The sequence below is a fragment of the Mauremys reevesii genome, linkage group 4 (genome assembly GCF_016161935.1).
Source record: "Mauremys reevesii isolate NIE-2019 linkage group 4, ASM1616193v1, whole genome shotgun sequence".
NCBI lineage: Eukaryota > Metazoa > Chordata > Testudines > Geoemydidae > Mauremys > Mauremys reevesii.
The window spans coordinates 93,950,049-93,957,223 of record NC_052626.1 but is presented as its reverse complement, the minus strand read 5'-3'; positions in this window follow the sequence as shown (position 1 = coordinate 93,957,223).

Here is a 7,175-nt window from a genome sequence, read left to right as displayed (position 1 = left end):
TGAGAAACCTTACTTAAATATGTGTCAGACTTGCATCTCAAGAAATATAACTTCAACCACAAAGCATTGCATAAAGTATGCATGGGCATGAGATTTAAGCTTGCAAAAGGGAGTAGAACTCTGATTTAAAACTGAAAATCTGAGCTAAGGTCATGTTCTTAAATCCCCTGTTTCCTTCAGAGTTTGCAATCGACAGGGTAAAATAAGGGGACAATTTCAGCCCAGATTGCCAGTCTTACCTGTGAATTTCCTTGCCATGGTGAGTTTATCAGATCCTTAATTTATATTAAAAGACAGCTGATTATTTTTATTGAATTTATTGTTGTGTTTACAGTAGAATATAAATGTAAACAATATGCATCACTAGAGCAATTCTTAAATGCCTTTAGTTAAGTTCAGTCAGCTACTTACTTGGCTGGGTCCTGCATGTTTACCAGGCTTTTAAAACGGCAGTACCACAGTTGGCTGAGAAGGGCCAAACTTTGTTAATCTTTTTGTTTGAAGAAATTGTTGACATTGGCATGCAAGTTACAAGAGTTGTGCTATTTAATGTTCTCTTCACTTTACTATGAGAAGACCATACTTTTCTATTTCCTTTAGGGGTTAGTTTTCTCTTCACTCTGGCTTCCAGGAAAACTTATGTAACTGTCATTTTTCTCTCCTGAAAAATGCTGGATGTTCCAAGCTAAAGATTTAAAATTTGTAGAGTAATTCATTAAAAATGCTGAATTAATAAATATTTTCAGACAAATTGAAACTTTTCTCAAGCTGTGACTGAGAAACACTTCATCAACTCATGTTGACACCTCCCCCTCCTTAAAAAAAGCAGCTATTACTTTGAGGAAGACTGTGGTTTGCTTGTATTTGCTACTGAGAAACTGGAAGAAACTAAAATATATCTTGGCTGACTTTAGGGTTCCTGCACTATGTTTGCTAAGTAGCAATTAATCTTCCTTTTGCCTTTGCTAGAAAACTTTCCTTTATCTTTTCTTGTGCTACACAGTAGAGATCAGACTTTGTTTGAGGATGCTGTTTTAACAGTCTATCCCTTGGCCTAGTTCACTCTCCTCACCTCCAGTCTTCATGAATATATTCCTATTGGGCCAGATCCTCCACTGGTGTGAAGTTGCATAGTTCTGCTGAGGCCCATATATGTAGCTGAGGATCTGGCCCATTGTTTGAACAGAAGGTGGCCTTGCAGAGTCTTTGTGCTATAGGTCATGCTCTTTTGTATAAATGTTTTGAACAAAATTAACACCTTCTGTGGTGGGTTGAGAGACATTCGCGGCAGCATTGTTCCTGAGAGATCATTGCTGCTGGGGAATTGAACCCTTAGAACAGTGTAGAAGGACTGCACCTCTAAGCTAATGCTATGATATCTCTCTGATGGGGTTTGTCACAGGAGGATGAAAGATCTCCTTTAGTTCAACTGATTATCATCTGTTGTTTGGGAACCACTGGGCCAGTTTTCTAGACTTGGCTCCATAGTGATCTGTGTGATTCATCTAGCATGGCTGTCTCTGTTGCACATTGGTAACATGAGGATCCAAAGGTCTGGGAACGGTATTCTCCCTGAGTGCCCTGTTCCTTCTGTGTCCTCCCCTGACAATGCTGCTTCGTAGGAGATCATTATGAAGTGAACCTAGCAGAAATTACTGGGCCTGGTTTTTCCTTCCCATGCAAGAGAATGATGTAGCTCTGTACTGTTGTGAGTTATTGCTAGAAATCATAGCAATTCCAGCAAAAGAGTTAAGTATGTGCCTTCATTCTTAAAATCAAGTTGACTGCTCCTAATCAAGCTACATGTCGAATCCATTAATTTTCCAATTATCTTATCAGAGAAAGTGTCTAATAGGCCTTTATTAAAATAATGAAATTCTACCATACATCAGAGATGCAGCCTTAACATCAATGGTTCTCTTTAAACGTGTGCTGAAAGGACCATAATCCCCCATTTAGTGATGGAATAGATCTCCCAACTTCGAAAATTCAACTCACTAACTAATTCCATGCAATCACATTTTTTTGTTCCTGAGTGAGTAAAATAGCATTCTTTTTTCATTATCTTCAAGAGGGAGAAGGGAGAGTAGATTTTGTTCTCAGGCTAGTAAGTTTCATGACAGTTTTCCAAGGCTGAGATAACTCACTCTGAACCACACTAGGGAGACTCCTTCTACTTCACTTGGGAACCATGGCAAGATATCTTGAACCAATGCCAGTGGACACTCTTTGATTCCTCCTAAATAATGAACAGTCTCTCTCTTTGAAACTGAAATCCAAGTGAGTCTCCCACACTCAGACGTCCCTCTTCAGTTCCACACCAGTCCCTGTTCTCACCACAATTCTGCCCCTTGGTTCTCTTTATCCATCTATTCTCCTCTCTCTTTTTCTCTATTTCCCACCATTCCTTTTCAAAAAGTCCTGAGTCGTCATCTATATTTCAGATCATGAAAGAGAGAACCCAGTACAATGAAGGTTAAGTGTACATAACTGGTTTTTATTGTAAATGCCATTACTAGTACAATGCAGTAAGTCTGCCTGTATATAATCCATTGTCAATATTGCTGACTGTATCTGAAACCAACAAGTGAATCCCTCCTCCTTGTGCTTGAAAGTCATTGCAACTTTTTCCTTGTGGTAGTGATAAAAATGCAGCTACTGCGCCATTCTACAGCTACTATCATCCAAGGATCCTGAAGCACAATACAGATGTTAATGGCTGAAGTCTGCCCTCACATATGCAGGCAACTCACACTGAAGTTTAGGGGAGCTGCATGCGTCCATCAGAGAATAGAATTTGGTCTTCACTGAAACACTCCAGTGAAGTATTGTTATCTCCATTTTTGCAGATGGACTAGTTGAGGAACAGACCTGCACAAGTCTGAGTAGCAAAACCAAGAAGAGAATCCACATCTCCTCCCTTTCTCTGCCATCCACTTTAACCGCTAGCCCTTTATCGTTCTCCTTGTTGATAAAAAGAGAAGTTTTTTAAAAAAGGAAAAAATCTCAAGCTATTTTCTCCATATGCTAATATTTCCCCACTGATGTTTTAGTAGAATTTCTAAATCTCACTCCTGACCTGAAGTCAAATTGACTGGCCTAAAATATCAATGCTCATTATGTCCCTAGATTTAAATAGTGAAATTATGCAAACATTTCTCAGTACTTAAGGCACTACTTTAAATTAGTAAACATTGTGAAAATGCCAGCTAGTAAGTCCAGTTCTTGACCTGTTTTACTGATATAACCTTTGCCAAAACCTTATGGAGAATTGCAGGAGTCTTCTTGCTTCAGTTTACTCAGTGGTAGTCTAGGGTACCTCTGTTTATTCCAGTATGAGGAAACGACTGTTTACCAGTCTGAAGTTTCTGACTGGTAAAAGCTTCTTCCTTTTCTGAGTGCACATGTCAGAGTGCTAATCCACTCAATTTACATGCATTTATGCTGGTTTTATGCATGTACAAAAGTAATTCCTTTGGAAAAGTGGCCCTTATTTTACATCAAAGTTTCTAGAAAACTTGCTCAGGAACACCTCTGCTTTTTATACCGTATGTGCATAGTTTGATTACAAAGAACTTGAGGTCTAATCCTGGTTTCTTTGTGGCTTTGAGCAAGTCACTAGCCATCTCTGCCTCAAACTCCCCGTCTGTAAAATGGGGTTCATATTTACATACCTCACAAGAGTGTTGCAAACATTTGTTAAATCATATTCCCAATTACTTTTGTATGTGAAAAGTGCTATGTAAGGTTTGAAATGAGGTATTCTTCAAAATGGAAAATCAATAGCCGCTCCTATTTAAGTTTACAGCTTTAGTCTAATACTATTCAGTCAGAGTGTCTTGCTTCTTCACAACCCTAGACTTAGACTCAGACACATTGCATAATCTGTATTGTCCTAGGAGCTATCCCTGGAAAGTGATCCCTAAATATTAACATAGAAATAACTGGGATTATAGCCTTTATTTAACTACAATAATAAACGTACTTAATTTTGTTACACACATTTGTATGCTAAATCTAAGGCTTTAATCATCATCATAATGTAATTCACAGCTAGTTTTTTAACAAGGACAATTGTTGTCTGATCTGATGATGTCTCAGCTGGAAAATATTTTTTTATCACTTTAAATTTCCAGTAGGAAGCTCTTATTTCTCATTAAGCCCTCTCCTGTTGTTGCCTGGTAATGATGAAGCAGAATGACATGTTGCATTTAACTAATGATTTGCTGGCCTCACTGCCAAAAATTTAATGCTGTGTCCAAGTGAGAAAGTTTCTTATGGTTCATGTGACTACTTCTCTGCCTGAAATGATGATGAGGAGACAGTTCAAATGGAATGTCCCTGGCAGGTAAGTGCTCTCCCTCTCTCTCTCTTTACGAATCATACATGCAGTCTCTGCACATTCAGTTCCCTGTTTAATCCTCTGCCCGCCCCCACTCCCCAACATCCATTATCTGTAAAGGAAAATTAAAATCTATTGGTTTTAGATTTCTTGCCACATGTCTGTTGTTCTGGAGGCAACCATGTCAAAAACCACTGCCCTGGGTCAATAAACAAGGGGTTGAAATTAGTAGTACTAGAAGTATATTTTCTACAACTTCAGCACCCCCTCAAAGCTGCAGTTTATGGCAGGGGAAAAAGGGGATCTGTAATGAGGAAAAAAATCACAATTCTCTTTGAAACCCATAGATTGAGATGTTTTGGGTACTTTCAACGAGTTAGTTATCCTTTCAGATCTTATCCATCTAGGGTTTGCTATCACATTCATCTCTCTGAGCATCCGCATATCTCTACTGCCTTTAACTTGCACTTCAGACTATTCTAATACTCAGGGATTTTAAACATGCAACTTTTAACTTTCCATAATGAAGCTAAGAATACATTAACTAAATAAATTCTCCTATGATGAAAGGGGATGGTTGGAGTGATCCAACAGAGTTCCCTTCTAGTCCAAATGACTCTATGATGCTAATTCTGTAAATACTTTCCCAATATAGCTTTTTTAAAATTACAATTAATTTGCATAGCTGTGGAAAAGAACAAAACATTCTTCCATATTAAATGAAGGATGTGTACAGAATTCCTAGGCACAGAAGCTCTAGAAGCTACCTCAGCCTATAAAAAGCACAAGTTCTGAGCTGGAACTCCAGGCTTTGTGTTAGGAAGAAGAAACCCACCTCCCAGTAGCCACGAAGTAGTCTGCAGAAAGCACCTTTGCTTGGGCTTTATAAAGGGGAGAGGGTTTATGCCAAAATGTGAATGAGTAGATGCCGTTGTGATGGTAGCATTGAGTGTTGGTATCGTGGTGGTTTTGGGGCTGTGGATCTCCCTCTTTCGTGTGTTGTGGTTTAATATTTATATTTCAGTAGTGCCTAAAGGTTCCTGTCACCAGGGGCGGCTCTAGGGATTTTGCCACCCCAAGCACAGCAGGCAGGCTGCCTCTGGCGGTTTGCCTGCGGAGGGTCTGCTGGTCCCGCGGCTTCGGTGGACCTCCCGCAGGTGTGCCTGTGGAGGGTCCGCTGGTCCCGCGGCTTCAGTGGACCTCCCGCAGAGGCGTGCTGGGGCCTGGCCGTCAGGGATGTGGCTCCATTACACTTGGCACTCTATGCACACACAATCAAAAGACCATTTCTACTCCAAAAATGTTTCATTGTTTCATGTCTGATCCTTCAAAAACACCTGCACATGCTTCACTTTAACCACTTGGAATAATCTCTCTGAAGCCAATGGAATGACTCCTAGTGCTTAAAGTTAAATGCATGTACATATTTTTTTGGTAGGACTGGAGTCCATGTAGATGAGCATGCATGTGTCCTTTATAAGTGTCTTCTCTTCTGGATGGATAAGCTTGCCAGAGATAGCTTTAATGACAAAGATAGTGTAGTTCTAGTTTAACTTGGAAGCATGGTTTCCATGACGATAATTTTTTGTGGTAACTTTTTTCTTTTTAAAGTAATATATATTATTGCTGTTTCATACTCTAATATCCCCCCCTTTTTCTCTTATAGATGGTAGTAATATCAGTGTTGAAACAATGATACAGTGAATATAGATATAAAGGGGGAAAAGGCCATAAGAATTTGGCTCTACTGACATACTAAGCCTGTAGAAAAGTTTAACATTTACAAAATAATTAAACCAAGAGTACAAAAATCATATTCTGTCTCTCTAGTGCTAGGTTATCTGCCACCCCATTAGTATAGTTGTATGGTGATGGTGCTTATTACACCACAGTCATCTAATCGCTGAATTTTAGTGACATGGCTATGACTCACCATTAAGAAGTCAGATTGCTGAATTTATAATCTCATTTTATAAAATTACTATAATGAATGTTTGCTGTTTACTTGAAGTATAAGAGAACATAATCTGGGTTCAACTTTTGTCTTCTCTCAATCGTGATTAAAATGTACTCTGAAGTTAGCTGAAGTTAGTGTATCTTAGGTCGATTTATCTGGCCATGAGGATGGCGGCAAGTCGACCACTGCCACTTCCTTTCCACTCCACTTCCGCCTCTCGCCACAGTGGAGTTCTGGAGTCGACGGCAGAGCGATCGGGGATCGATTTTTATCACATCTACACTAGACACGATAAATTGATCCCTGATAGATCGATCACTACCCACTGATCCAGCCGGTAGTGTAGACATACCCTTTATGTATTGAATTGTCCCATTTAAAGTCAGTAGAACTACTCACAATACACATCTAAGGCCGTTATTTTTCTGATCTTCAAATTCCCCATCTGTAAAATGCGTCTAATAGAACTACTTATCTACCTCATGTGAGATGTGAAGTTTGATTAGCTAATGTTAATAAAGCACTTTGCACAAAGCAGTGTCCATCTGAGGATCTCAAAGTATTTCTGTTCATTATATATCATTTCATTTTTTGTTATCCTAAGCCCTGATTCAACAATGAGCTTTAATTTTGGCTAATGTTAACTATGCAAGTGATTTTTGTGAAGCTGATGGGACTACTCGGGTGCTTGAAGTTAACCAGATGCATTTGTGCTTTGCTGAATCAGGGCCATAAAGAAAAAAATCTGATTGGAATACTATTACATTCTATTTTTAAAATACATCAAATAACTTTAATTAAATCAAAAATTCTTCCCTACTTGGATGTTCTTCCATGAAATATTTTATGCCAGTCCATTAATGCTCACATTTTTCC